Here is an 18597-nt window from a genome sequence, read left to right on the forward strand (position 1 = left end):
CCCTTGGCTTTATGAAGTTCTTAACTCACCTCTTGTCGAATTCCATCTGCCTTTTAATTCCACATCTTAAACCACAGATGATCAGGACTTGTCCATCCATCCATACCTGAATCGAAGACCCCCAATATTCCATCCCAAATGTCCACATTCACAGTTGCATTGAGATGGGGAGCAGATGGGCAGACAGGCAATTTATTTGTAGTCACTAAAAGAGGTCTTCAGAAGAATAGAACAGAAAGAAAATGGCTGATGAACGGCTGTCAGCCCAAAGGAAGGAATGGCAGGGTAGAAAAAAATAGACAGAGAATTAGCCCTCTGTATCTCCCTACGATTTCCACCCTTGCTTCTGTGACCCTAAAGGAGACACGAGCACAATGAAGAACTTGCCAGGCATCAAAGAAGAGAGTGCAAGGCCGGAAGCCCCCTCCTCGCAACGGGAGGGCTCACCGCTTGCCCCTCCCTCCCAAACCCGCCCCCTCCCAGCTGTCTGTCCACACATTTGTTCTCAGAAACAAAGCTCTTGCAGAAATAGACCCACACAGCAGTTTTCCCAAGAATACCCCCAACTTCAAACATTTCTCAGAGTCTTATCAAATAACAGGGAATCTCACATGTGAAGTACATCCTTGCTTGTTAGCGGCCATACAATGTTGGGTTTGGGAGATGTGGGATGATGAAAGTGGCTGTCAGTATTTCATTACATGAAGCTTTTCCGATTTATTCACTCGTCTTCACTGAGACTCCTTTATCCTTCGCACTCTTAATTCACATTGTCCAGCTCTAGTGTTAATTGATTCACTGAAGCCAGGGACACTCCAGGTTTCTGTAACCTTTCATCCCACATAGGAACTCAGAGATCCCTTTAGACCTTACTGTAGCTGATCAGCAAATTAAAGGCACCTTAATTGGAGTCAATTTAAATAGGAATCTTACAGAATATATAATAGATGATTAGGGTGGTTGAGCATGTGGAGAAGAATAGGCAGTGAGAGTTAGAATGGAGAAACAGCACGGCCAGCATCTCCGAGCCCCAAACACCCCTCCCCCAGTAGTTTGTGTCTCTTATGAAAGGATAAAAGACCCCAGGCACAAAGAGGACCCCTTGGAATACAAAGTCCAGTGTAGAGACCCCTGATGCGCAAAGAGGACTCCCCCTTGTCTCCTTTCCGCAGGCTCTACCCCACGCCTGCCAGCAGCTGGCTCTCACATACAACCTCTTCACAATACAGCTTCCACACTGCATTGTCTGAAGTCCCTTAATTTCAAGCATTCTGCAATATCTTTATTCACATAGGGTGTCCTCCGAATCCTACAGAATCGTTTTACCTAAAATTGTGAACTAAAGCTATTAGGAAAACAGTGGATGCTTCTGAAAAGGAAACAACTTTTCTAAAGGCACACTTATCCTGTTTTGATGCTGTTTCAACTCTCTGAGCCATTAACTACACAGTTTGTTCAATTAAAACCTCCTTTCCGTTTCCAGTTTTACTTGATCTCTAGCACGCTTACCAAAAAATCCACCTTGAAGCTCAGCAGCTACAAGTATCTGAATTTATCATCCAGAGAAACCAAGGGGGTCAACCATGTGAGTCCAGAATCATGCTGCTCTGTAGGGACACATCACATACAAACTCAGAGGGATGGTGAGAGAAAGGTAGATGAGGAAGGGAGTACAGAAAACACAGCTCTATTTCTCTCTTTGTCCCACCCCCACTTTTCAGGGTGCTGATAAGAGACAAAGGAGGCAAGGTGCTCTTGGAAGGCTCTCCTGAGGGGAGAAGCACCCCCCACTTCTGTCCCACTTCTCTTCCCTAGACTCAGCTCTCTTACACTGGTGGTTTTGTCTTCAGAAAAAATACAAAATGATTTATTATACTGGACTTCCCTCAAATAGCCCCAGTTTCAAACTTTGTTGTTGTTGTTGTTGTTTTTTGCATTTGGCCCCATGATTCAATATTAGTTCTGCATCCTTTCCCTGAACTCTGGGAATAATGAATGCAACAAGGAGATGAAGCACAAATTTAGGAGGGTAAGGCAATGCTACCTGTTTTCTTCCTTCAGCTTTTGTGATGCCTTCCTACTCTGTCAAGCTCTTAACCCACTCCTTGTCAAACTCCTACAGGTTTTTCATGCTGTGTCAAACACGTACACATGCCCACCCCCACACACGACTCCCCCTCTCCCCCCACAGAATATGATGACTTCATCTTTCCCTCGACGGATACATCAGGGATCTTGGTTGATTGTTTCAAATAACAAGGACCTGCAATTGCACGTAGGAAGATTACCGAAATGTCAGAGTAAGTAATTATTTAGGAGTAAAGCTTAGGCTGATCTCTTCAGTAAGACACAGATAAGTGGCTCATCAAATACAGGCAGTTCAGAGAAAAGGAATGGCAGGTAGGTGGAGGAGGGCAAGATTCATCAACTTTCTTTGCTGATGCAAACTCAGGCTCTGGTGAAAACAACATGCAGGAGACAAGTACTGAGGGAGGCAGGTGGAAATACCATGAATCCTACTTCTTTGCACAGAGGCAATAAGTGGGCAGCTTTCAGGGTCCAACAAGTTCACTGTAGATTCAGCCCTATGTGGTTGCCTATGGATAGACAAACCATCTGATGTCATACTTATATTTGATTCCTAGGCAATAACCATATATCTCCAAAAAGCTCAATATTCAAATATTCACCTTCCAGTTTCTGTTCATGATCCCTAGAAAAATCTGTGTAAGCAGTCCATGAAATTTCAATTCTTTGACCTACTATGTTTTACTCTCTTTTCACTTCTACCCAGCCTTACCTCTCCTACCCAACTCACATCCCTCAGCCCAATACATCCATACACCATCCCATCTCTCCTGCTTGTTCAATTCCTATTCACCACAATAACCAGAGACAAGTTTGAAGAAAAATATTAAACTGTGGTTTGTTTTGTTTTTAGTTTACATAATTAAAAAAATGCGAAGGGTATATAACATGACTTTTACCACCATAACAGTTTTAAGTGTACAGTTCATTGGCATTAAGTATATTTACATTGTTGTACAACCATTCCCATAATTAATTTCCTCAACACTTTGCAACTTGTAAAACTGAAATTCTGTCCCCACTAACAATAACTGCCCATTGTTCCCTTCTCTCAGCTACTGGCAACCACTATTCCCCTTTGCGTCTCTATAATTTTGAATATGTAGGTACTTCATATAAATAGAACTAGTATTTATCATTTTCCAACTAGTTTCTTCACTTAGTCTAAAGCCCTCAACATCCATCTATGTTGTACCATACATCAGAATTCTCTGCTTTAATAAAGCTGCATAGTATTCCATTGTATGGATGGATCACATTTTGTTTACCATTCATCCATAAGTGCACACATTTCCTACTTCCATGCTTTAGCTATTGTGAATAATCCTGCTATGAATATTAGTGTACAAATATTTATTCAAGATTCTGCTTTATAATTGTTTTGGTTATATGTCCAGAGGATTGCTGGGTCATATAGTAATTTTATTTTTAACTTGTTGAGCAATTAACTTTTTACCACAGTGACTGCACCATTTTCTTTTTATATTTCTATCAATGGTACATAAAAGTACATACATATTTCTCCATATGCTCATCATCACATATTTTCTGTTCTTTTTTGATAATAAACATTCTAATGGACCTGAAGTGTTATCTCATTGCTGTCTTCATTTGCATTTCCCCAATGATTCAGTTCAGTTCAGTTCAGTCGCTCAGTCGTGTCCTACTCTCCTCGACCCCATGAATCACAGCACGCCAGGCCTCCCTATCCATCACCAATTCCCGGAGTACACTCAAACTCATGTCCACAGAGTCGGTGATGCCATCCAGCCATCTCATTCTCCGTCGTCCCCTTCTCCTCCCGCCCCCAACCTTTCCCAGCATCAGAGTCTTTTCCAGTGAGTCAACTCGTCACATGAGGTGGCCAAAGTATTCCAGTTTCAGCTTTAGCATCAGTCCCTCCAATGAACATCCAGGATCGATCTCATTTAGAATGGACTGGTTGGATCTCCTTGCAGTATAAGGGACTCTCAAGAGTCTTCTCCAACACCACAGTTCAAAAGCATCGATTCTTCGGCGATCAGCCTTCTTCACAGTCCAACTCTCACATCCATACATGACCACGGGAAAAACCATTGCCTTGACTAGACGGACATTGGTTGGCAAAGTAATGTCTCTGCTTTTTAAAATACTATCAAGGTTGGTCATAACTTTCCTTCCAAGGAGCAAGCGTCTTTTAATTTCATGGCTGCAATCAGCATCTGCAGTGATTTTGGAGCCCAAAAAAACAAAGTCTGACACTGTTTCCACTGTTTTTCCATCTATTTCCCATGAAGTGATGGGACCAGATGCCATGATCTTTGTTTTCTGAATGTTGAGCTTCAAGCCAACCTTTTCACTCTCCTCTTTCACTTTCATCTAGAGGCTTTTGAGTTCCTCTTCACTTTCTGCCATAAGGGTAGTGTCATCTGCATATCTGAGGTTATTGATATTTCTCCCGGCAATCTTGATTCCAGCTTGTGCTTCTTCCAGCCCAGCGTTCCTCATGATGTACTCTGCATAGAAGTTAAATAAGCAAGGTGACAATATACAACCTTGACCGACACCTTTTCCTATTTGGAACCAGTCTGTTGTTCCATGTCCAGTTCTAACAGTTGCTTCCTGACCTGCATACAGGTTTCTCAAGAGGCAGGTCAGGTGGTCTGGGATTCCCATCTCTTTCAGAATGTTCCACAGTTTCTTGTGATCCACACAGTCAAAGGCTTTGGCATAGTCAATGAAGCAGAAATAGATGTTTTTCTGAAACTCTCTTGCTTTCTCCATGATCCAGAGGATGTTGGCAATTTGATCTCTGGTGCCTCTGCCTTTTCTAAAACCTGCTTGAACATCTGGGAGTTCACGGTTTACATACTGCTGAAGCCTGGCTTGGAGAATTTTGAGCATGACTTTACTAGCGTGAGAGATGAGTGCAATTGTCCGGTAGTTTGAGCATTCTTTGGCATTGCCTTTCTTTGGGATTGGAATGAAGACTGACCTCTTCCAGTCCTGTGGCCACTGCTGAGTGATGTTTAACTGTGTTTTTTGCTTCACTTATAAAATTTAATCACAGACTTCTCTGAGTCCAGGATACAGTAAATGATTAAGGAATGTCCTCCCACTGTGAAAACTAGAAAACTGATCAAAACATATGAACTAATGCTTCTCAGACATTGAAAAACAGGCAGCATAGAATTTCATATAAGAAACCATATTAGGTAAACCCCTCTCTCATCTAGGCTGTTTGCTTAGAGGCACATTCATAACAGTAGCACCAGGAGGAGAATCTCATGTGGCACTATCAGTAGAGGAAAAGGAGATGAAAGTTCAGGAAGGCAGAGACACCTAGGAAGTGTGGGGAAGAGAACCAGAGAGCAGTGAGCTATGCAAAGACGTTGACCCAGAAGTCACTGTTGCTGAATACTAACATGCATTTGCATGGGGTGAGACTCCATAAGAAGGTACAAATAAACGATGGATCCTGATAAATTCTTTGATTTGGGAGAGGGCTGAGAGGCATTTGAGTTAGAATCAGGCAGAGGAAAGAGTCTTGAGCATCTAGGATGTTATGTAAAAATAACAGGACAGGCATAACTTAATTAGAGTAATAAGCTACCCATAGAGTGAAAGGTGCTATAAGCCATGTGGTGCAGGGCCACTCAAGATTGACAGGTCATAGTGGAGAGTTCTGACATGATTTTCTGGAGGAGGGAATGGCAAACTACTCCAATATAACTTGCCGTGAGTTGGAACTCTACTACTTTTGCCATCTGATGCAAAGAGGTGACTCATTGGAAAAGACCCTGAAGCTGGAAAGATCAAAGACAGAAGGAAAAGAGGGTGACAGAGGAGGAGATGGTTGGATGGCATCATCGATTCAATGGATATGAACTTGGGTAAACTCTGGGAGGTGTGAAGGACAGGGAAGCCTGGCGTGCTGCAGTCCATGGGGTTTCCAAGAGTCCAATGCAACTTGATAAGTGAGCAACAGTTACTTAGTACTCTAAGTCTGCCACAGCAAAGCTTTAGAACCTCAAAGGGACCATACTGCTTCATAGATGTTTTACTTGTTTAAAGCAGCTTCAATCCTCTCTACTAGAAGACGAAACAATCTGTGATCAACAATGTAAAGTCACAATGTACAGTATTCAAAAGAAAACTCCACATACTCAAAGAAGCAGAAATAACGAGAATAATAACCAGGAGAAAGTTCAGTTAAAATGAACAGTCTCAGAAACGACAGGGGTGATGGAATTAGCAAATAAATTAAAACACATTGTGTTAAATTAAAACACATATTGGCAAAGATTTAAAGGAAATTTGAACATAGTAAGAACAACATAAAACACATACAAAGACAAAAAGGTAACTTGTAGAGCTGGGAAATACAGTGCTGTTGTTTTTGCTGTTTAGTTGCTCAGTTGTGTCCAACTCTTTGAGACCCCATAGACTGTAGCTTACCAGACTCCTCCGTATATGGGATTCCCAGACAAGAATACTGGACTAGGTTGTCATTTCCTTCCTCAGGGTATCTTCCTGAGCCAGGGATTAAGCATGAGTCTACTGCTTGGCAGGTGGATTCTTCACTACCGAGCCACAAGGGAAGTCCTACAAAAAATAAGGTAAAAAATTTCACTGGGCATTCTGTAGATTAAGTGTTTCAGAGAAATGACAAGAGACATTAAGGATATTACAATAAAAACTATTCAAACACAGGAAAAGAGAGATAAAGAAAAGTGAAAAGAATGGAGATTTCATGAGATGATGGTTGAAAAGTTAACATACAGAGTGGGGGAAACATCAGCAAAACATCTATTCAATAAAATATTAATATCCAAAATATATACCATATTCACACAACTTAATAGTAAAAAAATAATCTAATTAAAATGGGAAAAGATCTAAATAGACATTTTTCCAAGACAGATATTTAAAAGGCTAAGTGACACGTGAAAAGTGCCCAACTTCACTTATAATCAGAGAAATACAAATTAAAACCACAATGAGATATCTGGTATTACAATACTAGATAGAGTAAGTTTTCCCCAAACATAATATTAATTCTAATTATAGATTTAGGTATAAAAAAACGACACAGCATTCTACATAGAGTCTCTGCAAACATTCCAATTTTCATTCATTTAGCTTAACACATCAACTGCTGCATATCCTCCCAATGTAATTTTAGTCCCTTTTAGTGCTTTGCCAATGAACTTTGGAATCACACTGCCTTGGGGTTTGATGTCAAAGAGTTCCAGAAAAGTTTCTTCTCTACCTCCCTGTAATCTTACTTACATTTTTTATATGGCCTTGTGTTTCAAGATGGGGTTTGGGTCAAGAGACCATGAGTCTTTAGTGAATCCTCATCCTGATTAATTTCCAAGATTAGACTTCCTGGATATCTGGAGCCAGGTTTCTCATTGTCAATGTTTGCTTTCCAGCGTAAATAAATTTCTGAAAACTCAAGTCAACAGAATAGGTTTGCTTACAGCCCTTCAGTATTGGGTCCAGTAGGTCAACCTGTGTGTCCACTTAACCTTGATAGCACTGTGATAAGACCTTTGTCTTGACTTCATTGATGCCTACTTTATTTGTTCCAATCCTTAACAACCACTTAAAGGCTTTCACTCCACTGGGACAAGTCCCTAGACTATTGCCTTCATATTCTCCCATTCTCTTATGGATCACTATAATTTTCTTAGAATATGCAAGACTCAAAAGAGGAAGCTGAGACAAATTTGGTACAGCGTCTCTGACCACTGCTGGATTTCTCAGCAGTGAGTTTACATAAAATGCCCATGTGAAAAAAGTTTCCTTGATAATAAAATCTACCATTACCTGAGTGAGGGGTTTATTAAATGAACAAACATATCTATCATCATAAATCCAACCACTGTGGCTTGCATATACATCGTATCCACCATTTAATATGGGAAATTCTACAGCTGTTGGTATTTAAAGGGGAGATAGCAAAATTCCCCTTCTCAATGTAAACAAACTTTATGGTGGCTCTTATCAGCCCACCAGACTAACTGTCTCCTTTGTATTAGCTTGCTGGGTATTTGCGATACATGGCCATCTCTGGTTGTTCAATTGTTATCTGAGTTCTGCATCAACCTCAAGTGTGCCTATATCTCATAGCATTAAAAGTCAAGGACACCCTTCTGAGTTACATGTGTCCATTTATTTATTTATTTATTTTATTTATTTATTTATTGTATTTAAATTTTTTTTAAAATTTTTATTGGAGGCTAATTATTTTACAATATTACATTGGTTGGTTTTGCCATACATTGACATGAATCTGCCCTGGGTGTACATGAGTTCCCCTTCCTGAACCCCCCTCCCACTTCCCTCCTCCCCTTATCCTCCTTCTGGGTCTTCCCCAAACACGAGCCCAGAGCATCTTGTAACATGCATCGACCCTGAACTGGCGATTCGTTTCACATATGATAGTATACATGTTTCAATGCCATTCTCCCAAATCATCCCACCCTCACCCTCTCCCACAGAGTCCCAAAGACTGTTCTATACATCTGTGTCTCTTTTGCTGTCTCATATACAGGGTTATCATTTCCATCTTTCTAAACTCCATATATATGTGTTAGTATACTGTATTGGTGTTTTTCTTTCTGGCTTACTTCACTCTGTATAATAGGCTCTAGTTTCATCCACCTCATTAGAACTGATTCAAATGCACTCTTTTTAATGGCTGTGTATATGTACCACTGCTTTCTTATCCATTCGTCTGCAGATGGACATCTAGGTTGCTTCAATGTCCTCGCTATTATAAATATTGCTGTGATGAACATTGGAGTACGTGTGTCTCTTTCAATTCTAGTTTCCTCGGTGTGTATGCCCAGGAGTGCGACTTCTGGATCATATGGCAGTTCTATTTCCAGTTTTTTAAGGAATCTCCACACTGTTTTCCATAGTGGTTGTACTGGTTTGCAATCCCAGCAACAGTGTAAGAGGGTTCCTTCTCTCCACACCCTCTCCAGCATTTATTGCATATAGACTTTTGGAGAGCAGCCATTCTGACTTGTGTGAGATGGTATCTCATTGTGGTTTTGATTTGAATTTCTCTGATTATGAGGAATATTGAGCATTTTTTCATGTGTTTGTTAGCCATCTGTATGTCTTCTTTGGAGAAATGTCTGTTTAGTTCTTTGGCCCATTTTGTGATTGGGTCATTTATTTTTCTGGAATTGAGCTGAAGGAGATGCTTGTATGTTTTAGACATTAATTCTTTGTCAGTTTTTTCATTTGCTGTTATTTTCTCCCATTCTGAAGGCTGTCTTTTCACCTTGCTTACGGTTTCCTTTGCTGGGCAGAAGCTTTTAATTTTACTTAGGTCCCATTTGTTTATTTTTGCTTTTCTTTCCAATATTCAGGGAGGTGGGTCATGGAGGATCCTGCTGTGATTTATGTCGAAGAGTGTTTTGCCTATGTTCTCCTCTAGGAGTTTTATAGTTTCTGGTCTCACATTTAGATGTTTAATCCATTTTGAGTTTATTTTTGTGTATGGTGTTAGGGAGTGTTCTAGTTTCATTCTTTTACAAGTGGCTGACCAGTTTTCCCAGCACCACTTGTTAAAGAGTCTGTCTTTTCTCCATTTTGTATTCTTGTCTCCTTTGTCAAAGAAAAGGTGTCCATAAGTGTGTGGATTTATCTCTGGGCTTTCTATTTTGTTCCATTGGTCTATATTTCTGTCTTTATGCCAGTACCATACTGTCTTGATGACGGTGGCTTTGTAATAGAGCCTGAAGTCCGGCAGGTTGATTCCCCAGTTCCATTCTTCTTCCTCAAGATTGCTTTGGCAATTCGAGGTTTTTTGTATTTCCATACAAATTGTAAGATTATTTGTTCTAGCTCTGTGAAAAATATCGTTAGTATCTTGATAGGCATTGCATTGAATGTATAAATTACTTTGGGTAGTATACTCATTTTTACAATATTTATTCTTCCAATTCACGGTATATTTCTCCATCTATTAGTGTCCTCTCTGATCACTTTCACTAGTGTTTTATAGTTTTCTGTGCACAGGTCTTTTGTTTCCTTAGGTAGATATATTCTGAGATATTTAATTCTTTTCGTTGCAACAGTGAATGGAATAGTTTCCATAATTTCTCTTTCTATTTTCTCATTATTAGTGTATAGGAATACAAGGGATTTCTGTGTGTTGATTTGATATCCTGCAACTTTACTGTATTCATTGATTAGCTCTAGTAGTTTTCTGGTAGAGTCTTTAGGGTTTTCTGTGTAGAGGATCATGCCATCTGCGAACAGTGAGAGTTTTACTTCTTCTTTTCCAATTTGTATTCCTTTTATGTCTTTTTCTGCTCTGATTGCTGAAGCCAAAATTTCCAGAACTATGTTGAATAGTAGTGGTGAGAGTGGGCACCCTTGTCTTGTTCCTGACTTTAAGGGAAATGCTTTCAGTTTTTCACTGTTGAGGATAATGTTTGCTGTGGGTTTGTCATATATAGCTTTTATTATGTTGAGATATGTCCCTTCTATTCCCACTTTCTGGGTTTTTTTTTTTATCATAAATGGATGTTGAATTTTGTCAAAGGCTTTCTCTGCATCTATTGAGATAATCGTATGATTTTTGTTTTTCAGTTTGTGTTTATTGATTTGTGCATATTGAAGAATCATTGCATTCCTGGGATAGAGCCCACTTGGTCATGATGTATGATCTTCTTAATGTGTTGTTGGATTCTGATTGCTAGAATTTTGTTAAGGATTTTTGCATCTATGTTCATCAGTGATATTGGCCTGTAGTTTTCTTTCTTTTTTTTTTTTTGTGGGATCCTTACCAGGTTTGGGGATTAGTGTGATGGTGACCTTATAGAATGGGTTTGGAAGTTTCCCTTCCTCAGCAATTTTCTGGAAGAGTTAGAGCAGATTAGGTGTTAGCTCTTCTCTAAATTTTTGGTAGAATTCAGCTATGAAGCAGTCTGGACCTGAGCTTTTGTTTGCTGGAAGATTTCTGATTACAGCCTGTAGTTCCGTGCTTGTGATGGGTCTATTCAGATTTTCTATTTCTTCCTGGTTCAGTTTTGGAAAGCTGTACTTTTCTAGGAATTTGTCCTTTCTTCCAGGTTATTCATTTTATTGCCATATAGTTGCTAATAGTATTCTGTAATAATCCTTTGTATTTCTGTGTTGTCAGTTGTGATCTCTCCATTTTCATTTCTATTTTTATTTATTTGGTTCTTCTCCCTTTGTTTCTTGATGTGTCTGGCTAGTGGTTTGTCAATTTTATTTAGCTTCTCAAAGAACCAGCTTTTGGCTTTGTTGATTTTTGCTGTGGTCTCTTTTGTTTCTTTTGCATTTATCTCTGCCCTAATTTTTACGATTTCTTTCCTTCTACTGACCCTGGGGTTCGTCATTTCTTCCTTTTCTAGTTGCCTTAGATGTACAGTTAGGTTATTTAGTTGACTTTTTTCTTTTTTCTTGAGGTGTGCCTGAATTGCTATGAACTTCCCCCTTAGCACTGCTTTTACAAAGTCCCAGATGTTTTGGGTTGTTGTGTTTTCATTTTCATTCATTTCTATGCATATTTTGATTTCTCTTTTTATTTCTTCTATGATTTGTTTATTATTCAGCAGCGTGTTGTTCAGCCTCCATATGTTGGCATTTTTAATGGTTTTTCTCCCCTAATTGAGATCTAATCTTACTGCATTGTGGTCAGAAAAGATGCTTGGAATGATTTCAACTTTTTTGAATTTACCAAGGCTAGATTTATGGCCCAGGATGTTATCTATCCTGGAGAAGGTTCCGTGTGCGCTTGAGAAAAAGGTGAAATTCATTGTTTTGGGGTGAAATGTCTTAAAGAGATCTATTAGGTCTAACTGGTCTACTGTACCATTTAAAGTTTGTGTTTCCTTGTTAATTTTCTGCTTAGTTGATCTATCCATAGGTGTAAGTGGGGTATTAAAATCTCCCACTATTATTGCGTTGTTGTTAATGTCCCCTTTCATACTTGTTAGTAATTGTCTTACATATTGCAATGCTCCTAAGTTGGGTGCACATATATTTATAATTGCTATATCTTCTTCTTGGATTGATCCTTTGATCATTATGTAGCTTCCTTCTTTGTCTCTTTTCACAGCCTTTGTTTTAAAGTCTATTTTATCTGATCTGAGTATTGCTACTCCTGCTTTCTTTTGGTCTCTGTTTGCGTGGAATATCTTTTTCCAGCCCTTCACTTTCAGTCTGTATGTGTCCCTCGTTTTGAGGTGGGTCTCTTGTAGACAACATATATGGGGTTCTTGTTTTTGTATCCATTCAACCAGCCTTTGTCTTTTTGTTGGGGCATTCAACCCATTTACGTTTAGGGTAATTATTGATAAGTATGATCCCTTTGCCATTTTCTTTACTGCTTTGGGTTCGAGTTTATACAACCTTTCTGTGTTTCCTGTCTAGAGAAGATCCTTTAGCATTTATTGGGAGCTGGTTTGGTGATGCTGAATTTTCTCAGGTTTTGCTTGTCTGTAAAGCTTTTGATTTCTCCTTCATATTTGCATGAGATCCTTGCTGGGTACAGGAATCTGGGCTGTAGGTTATTTTTTTTTCATCATTTTAAGTATGTCTTGCCATTCCCTCCTGTCCTGAAGAGTTTCTGTTGAAAGATCAGCTGTTATCTTTATGGGAATCCCCTTGTGTGTTATTTGTTGTTTTTCCCTTGCTGCTTTTAATATTTGTTCTTTGTGTTTGATCTTTGTTAATTTGATTAATATGTGTCTTGGAGTATTTCGCCTTGGGTTTATCCTGATGGGGACTCTCTGGTTTTCTTGGACTTGGGTGATTATTTCTTTCCCCATTTTAGGGAAGTTTTCAACTATTATCTCCTCAAGAATTCTCTCATGGTCTTTCTTTTTGTCTTCTTCTTCTGGGACTCCTATGATTCAAATGTTGGGGCATTTAACATTGTCCCAGAGATCTCTAATATTGTCCTCATTTCTTTTAATTAGTTTTTCTTTTTTTCCTCTCTGTTTCATTTATTTCTACAATTCTATCTTCTAGCTCGCTTATCCTGTCTTCTGCCTCTGTTATTCTACTGTTTGTTTCCTCCAGAGTGTTTCTGATCTCATCTATTGCGTTATTCATTGTATATTGACTCTTTTTTATTTCCTCTAATTCCTTATCAAACCTTTCTTCCATCTTCTCAATCCTTTTCTCCAGGTTATTTATCTGTAACTCCATTTTACTTTGAAGATTTTGAATCATTTTCACCATCAAAATTCGAAATTCTTTGTCAGGTAGACTCCCTATATCTTCCTCTTTTTTTTTTGTGCTGGTGGGCATTTATCTTGTTCCTTTACTTGCTGGGTATTTCTCTGCCTCTTCATCTTGCTTATATTGCTTTGCTTGGGGTGTCCTTTCCCTCTTCTGGCAGTTTGTGGAGTTCTCTATATTATGTAGTTTCCTCGCTGTGTGTGGGGTTGGATGGGTGACTTGTCAAGGTTCCCTGGTTAGGGAAGCTTGTGTCGGTTTTCAGGTGGGTGGAGCTGGATTTCTTCTCTCTGGAGTGCAATGAAGTGGCCAGTAATGAGTTATGAGATGTCAGTGGGTTTGGAGTGACTTTGGGCAGCCTGTATATTTACGCTCAGGGCTATTTTCCTGTGTTGCTGGAGAATTTGTTTGGTATGTCTTGCTCTGGAACTTTTGACCCTTGGGTGGTGCTTGGTTTTAGTGTAGGTATGGATGTATCTGATGAGCTCCTATTGATTAATGTTCCCTAGAGTCAGGAGTTCTCTGGTGTTCTCAGGATTCGGGCTTAAGCCTCTTAACTCTGATTTTTAGTCTTATTCTTGGAGTAGTCTCTAGACTTCTCTATCTGTCATTTCCAAGGTGGTTCCCTCTGTTTTAGCTTCTGTTTGCTGGTCTCTTCAGTGTCTAATTTTCGCCCACACACTCGGGGGCGAGTGGACACTTTTTAAGGGTCAGTTGTTCAGTCCTGTTCTTGGAAGGGAGGAACGCTGCAGACAAATATCTCTGGCGTCTGGGGGGAGTGCGTGCAGCATCTCGGCCACACTGGGTTTGCCCCCGCTCACAGCGCGTGTGTTGTCCCAGTCTACACTGCACAGGCTCTAGGTTGCTCTGCTGGGAACTGTCCGAGGCCGGCGCTGGGTTGTATGCACTTCCCAGGTCTGAGCGGCTCAAGTTCATTTTCTCGGGTACTCCACAAAGGTGCAGACTTGGTTGGGCCTGCGTTTTGTTCCTTCCCCGGTCCAAGCTGCTCAGGTGACCAGGTGTTTGGCGAGCGCGATTGCTGTGACTTATCGCCTCCCCAGTCCCTGCCACTCAGTTTTCTGAGTGTACAACCAGCGCACCTTCTCAGACGGATATCGACCGGCCAGAGCCCAAGAAGTCTTGATTAGCAACAAGGCTGCCTGCAGTTTGTATTGGATGCCTTTCTGCGGCCGCGGTTGCCCCCTCTGGCTCTGGCTGACCTCCCTGCCTGTCTTGGAGGGGGATGAAGGATGGGTCGACCGCAGCGGCTCTCTCTGCTCAGCCCTTTGTTCTGTGAGCGAGGCTGGTGGAGTCTTAGGTTAAAGCTTTCCGCCTTTTTGTGGGGAAGCTATCCCAGTCTGCTTTGCTATCCCCAGGTAGTTCTGTCAGATTGTTCTCGTGGCATTCAAGTCCAGTCCTCTCTGTAAGTAGTTCAGCAGGCTCCTCCCTGCCCAGCCCCCGCTTGCTAATGGCGTATGCAGGCCTCTGTGCTGCTTCTCCGCTGGGAGTTACTGTTTGGTGGGTAATCTGTGGGTTTTGATTTTAATTATTTCTTTCTTTTTCCTCCCGGTTATGTGGCCCTCTGAGGTTCCAAGTCTCACCACAGACTCATCAGTGAGAGTGTTTCCTGGTGTTTGGAAACTTTTCTTTTTAAAGCCTCCTTTCCCGGGATGGAGCTCCGTCCTTACCTCTTTTGTCTCTCTTTTTATCTTTTATGTTTTTTCCTACCTCCTTTCGAAGACAATGGGCTGCTTTTCTGGGTGCCTGATGTTCTCTGCCAGCATTCAGAAGTTGTTTTGTGGACTTTGCTCCGCGTTTAAATGTTCTTTTGATGAATTTGTGGGGAAGAGAGTGGTCTCGCCGTCCTATTCCTCCGCCATCTTGTTCCTTCTCCATATCTGTTTTTTAAATTAGAAATTTACCATTTTCTTCTTACTAAGTCAAACAAGTGGAATGACAATGTCATAAGTTTTTAGTTAGGCAAAATTTTGTAAGTTTTCTAAAAAAGCTTGAGAAAGAACCTAAAGAAAAAGAAGAAACATAAAAATTGTGAATGTAAACTAAATGACATAGGAGCACTGAATATGAAACAGAGAAGGTGAAACAAACTAGATAAAAGTAAAAGATCATCTTATAGTCCAGTTGTTTTTAAACACAGCTGCTCATTTAAAACATATATGGATCTTTGGGAAAGAAAGCAATATTTGGGTATTTGTAGTTTTCAAAAAAATTTTAAGATGATTTTAATATGCATCTGGATTTAAAAAAGTGATTATAGGCTTTTCTATTAAATTTTAATTTTGGTGATGTAGGTTTCTTTTGGTGACTCAGAGGTTAAAGCATCTGCCTCCAATGTGGGAGACCCGGGTTCGATCCCTCAGTCGGGAAGATCCCCTGGAGAAGGAAACGGTAACCCACTCCAGTATTTTTGCCTGGAGAATCCCATGGACGGAGAAGCCTGGTAGGCTACAGTCCACGGGGTCGCAAAGAGTCAGACACGACTGAGCGACCGAACGGAATGTAACAGAACGGAACAGAGGGTTCTTTTATTTTTTCTGTTGACCAATCAAGCTATAATGGTATTAAGTGAGTAGTAATTATATAATCACAATAGTAAGAGATGTTTATCAGTTTCCAAGAGTGAACTATTGATAAATGCAGCAACCTGGATGAATCATCAGATGATTATGATGAGTAAAAAAGGCAAAGCAAGAAGGTTAAGAATTCTATAATTCTCTATTAGAAGTCTTTAAATTCAAAATTACATGAATGGAGAAGAGAGTAGCTGCTCTTTGTGGTTAAGAATGGGGGTGGGCAGGTCAGGAGATTCAGTTCAGTTCAGTTGCTCAGTCGTGTCCAACTCTGTGAGGCAGGAGGTCGGGGTTTGTTATTAAAGGAAGGTAGGAGGGATAGTGTGGTAATGGAAATGTTCTGTAACTTGACTGTGTCAGTGTGAATATACTGGTTCTGGATATTCTGGATCCTGGTTCCTGTTATTGTTGTATAACTGTGTAAAATGGTCTAATTAGGAGAATCTGGGTAAAGCATATGAAAGAAATATGAAGATACTTATAAATGCTTATAAAGATACAATTATTGCTACCAATTTAAGATTTGCTTGTATTTCTATATACAAATAATGAAAAAAATTGAAAATAAAATGAAAAATATTATAAAAACATCCCCAAATATGAAAAACTTTAGGATAAATTTAATAAAACATAGGCAAGGGCAACACACTGACAATTCAAACTCTTTCTGGCCCAAACAAAGGTAGATCTTTGTCAGACTGTCAATCTTCTGTAAGTCACAGGAAGAAAGCAGAACTAATATGTCTGAAATCAGGATGATTTTTCAGAGGATCTATCTTTATGTAGTTTGCATCTTGTAACTTTCTTTCACACATTTCTAGGCTCCTTTTCAACTGCATTACATTTTTCTCTCACTAGCATCCCACTTTAAGGATATTAGAGCACATTCTAAAATATAAGACCCTGCCTTTATTTGGAAATACCATCCCTGCTGGCTTTAATCTTCTAAAATCATCACACCTCTGAGCATGAATTTCTATCCTTCCATTCAGCATAGAGTTTATATATTCTTTTCTGAACAATGAATGATAGAAAAACAAAAACAAAATATCTTCTCTATGCTCTGGTTGTTTACCCTATTAGGGATGTATTAATTCAAGAAGACCAATAAAATCACAATATGACTCATGCATATTTATCCCAGGAAACTTATGTGGAATTTAGGCAGCAAAGAAAAAATAAATCCTACAAGTCGTGCCTATTGCCCATTGGAAGCTGTCTCTGGCTTTGTGCATCCCATTTATTCAAGAAATCTCAGAGTAGCTTGATCTGTTCAGTGATATTATTTCACTTATCATTACTACAAAAAGCTAGTGGCGGTGATGGAATTCCAGCTAAGCTATTTAAAATCCTAAAAGATGATGCTGTTAATTGCTTCACTCAATGTACCAGCAAATTTTAAAAACTCAGCAGTGGCCATAAACCCAGAAAATATCAGTTTCCGTTCCAACCCCAAAGAAGGGCAGTGCCAAAGACTGTTCAAACTACTGGACAATTGTGCTTATTTTGCAAGCAAGTAAAGTAGGAGAAGGCAATGGCAAGCCACTCCACTACTATTGCCTAGAAAATCCCATGGATGGAGGAGCCTGGTAGGCTGCAGTCCGTGGGGTCGCTAAGGGTCGGACACGACTGAGCGACTTCACTTTCACTTTTCACTTTCACACATTGGAGAAGGAAATGGCAACCCACTCCAGTGTTCTTGCCTGGAGAATCCCAGGGAAGGGGGGGGCCTGGTGGGCTGCCGTCTATGGGGTCACACAGAGTCGGACATGACTGAAATGACTCAGCAAGGTTATGCTCAAAATCCTTGAAACTGGGGTTCAGCAATACGTGAACTGAGAAGTTCCAAATGTACAAGCTGGGATTCAAAGAGGAAACCTGGGTACAGGAACAAGAAATCAAATTGCCAACATTCGTTGGATCATAGAGGAGGCAAGGAAATTCCAGAAAAAAAAGCATCTAATTCAGCTTCATTGACTATGCCAAAGCCTTTGATTGTCTGGATCACAACAAAGGATGGGAAATTCTTGAAGAGGTAGGAATATCAGAACACCTTACCTGTCTCCTGAGAAACCTGCATGTAGGTCAAGAAGAAACAGAACCTTACATGAAACAACGATTGGTTCAAAATTGGAAGAGGAGTATGACAATGAAGATATTGGTATCCTGTTTATTTAACTTATATACAGAGTGTCTTCTGTGTGCTTAGTCGCTCAGTCGTGTCTGACTTGCAACCCCATAGACTGTAACCTACCAGACTCCTGTGTCCATGGAATTTTCCAGGCAAGAATACTGGAGTGGGTTGCCATTTCCTTCTCCAGGGGATCTTTGAGACCCAGGAGTTAAATTCAGGTCTCCTGCATTACAGGCAAATTCTTTACCTACTGAGCTACCACATCATGCAAAATGCTGAGCTGGATAAATCATAAGCTGGAATCAAGGTTTCAGGGAGAAATATCAATAACCTCAGATATGCAGATGATAGCAATCTAATGGCAGAAAGCAAAGATGGACTAAAGAGCCTCCTGATGAAAGTGAATGAGGAGAATGAAAGAGCCAACTCAAAATTAAATATTAAAAAAAATAAAAACACACTAAGATCATGGCATTGGCCACGTTTGTTGTTGTTCAGTCGCTGGGTCATGTCCTACTCTTTGCAACCCCATGAACTGCAATATGCCAGACTTCCCTGTCCTTCACC

Source organism: Moschus berezovskii, chromosome 21 (assembly GCF_049115385.1).
Source record: "Moschus berezovskii isolate FMDL1 chromosome 21, NW_MosBer_1.0, whole genome shotgun sequence".
NCBI classification, from domain to species: Eukaryota; Metazoa; Chordata; class Mammalia; order Artiodactyla; family Moschidae; genus Moschus; species Moschus berezovskii.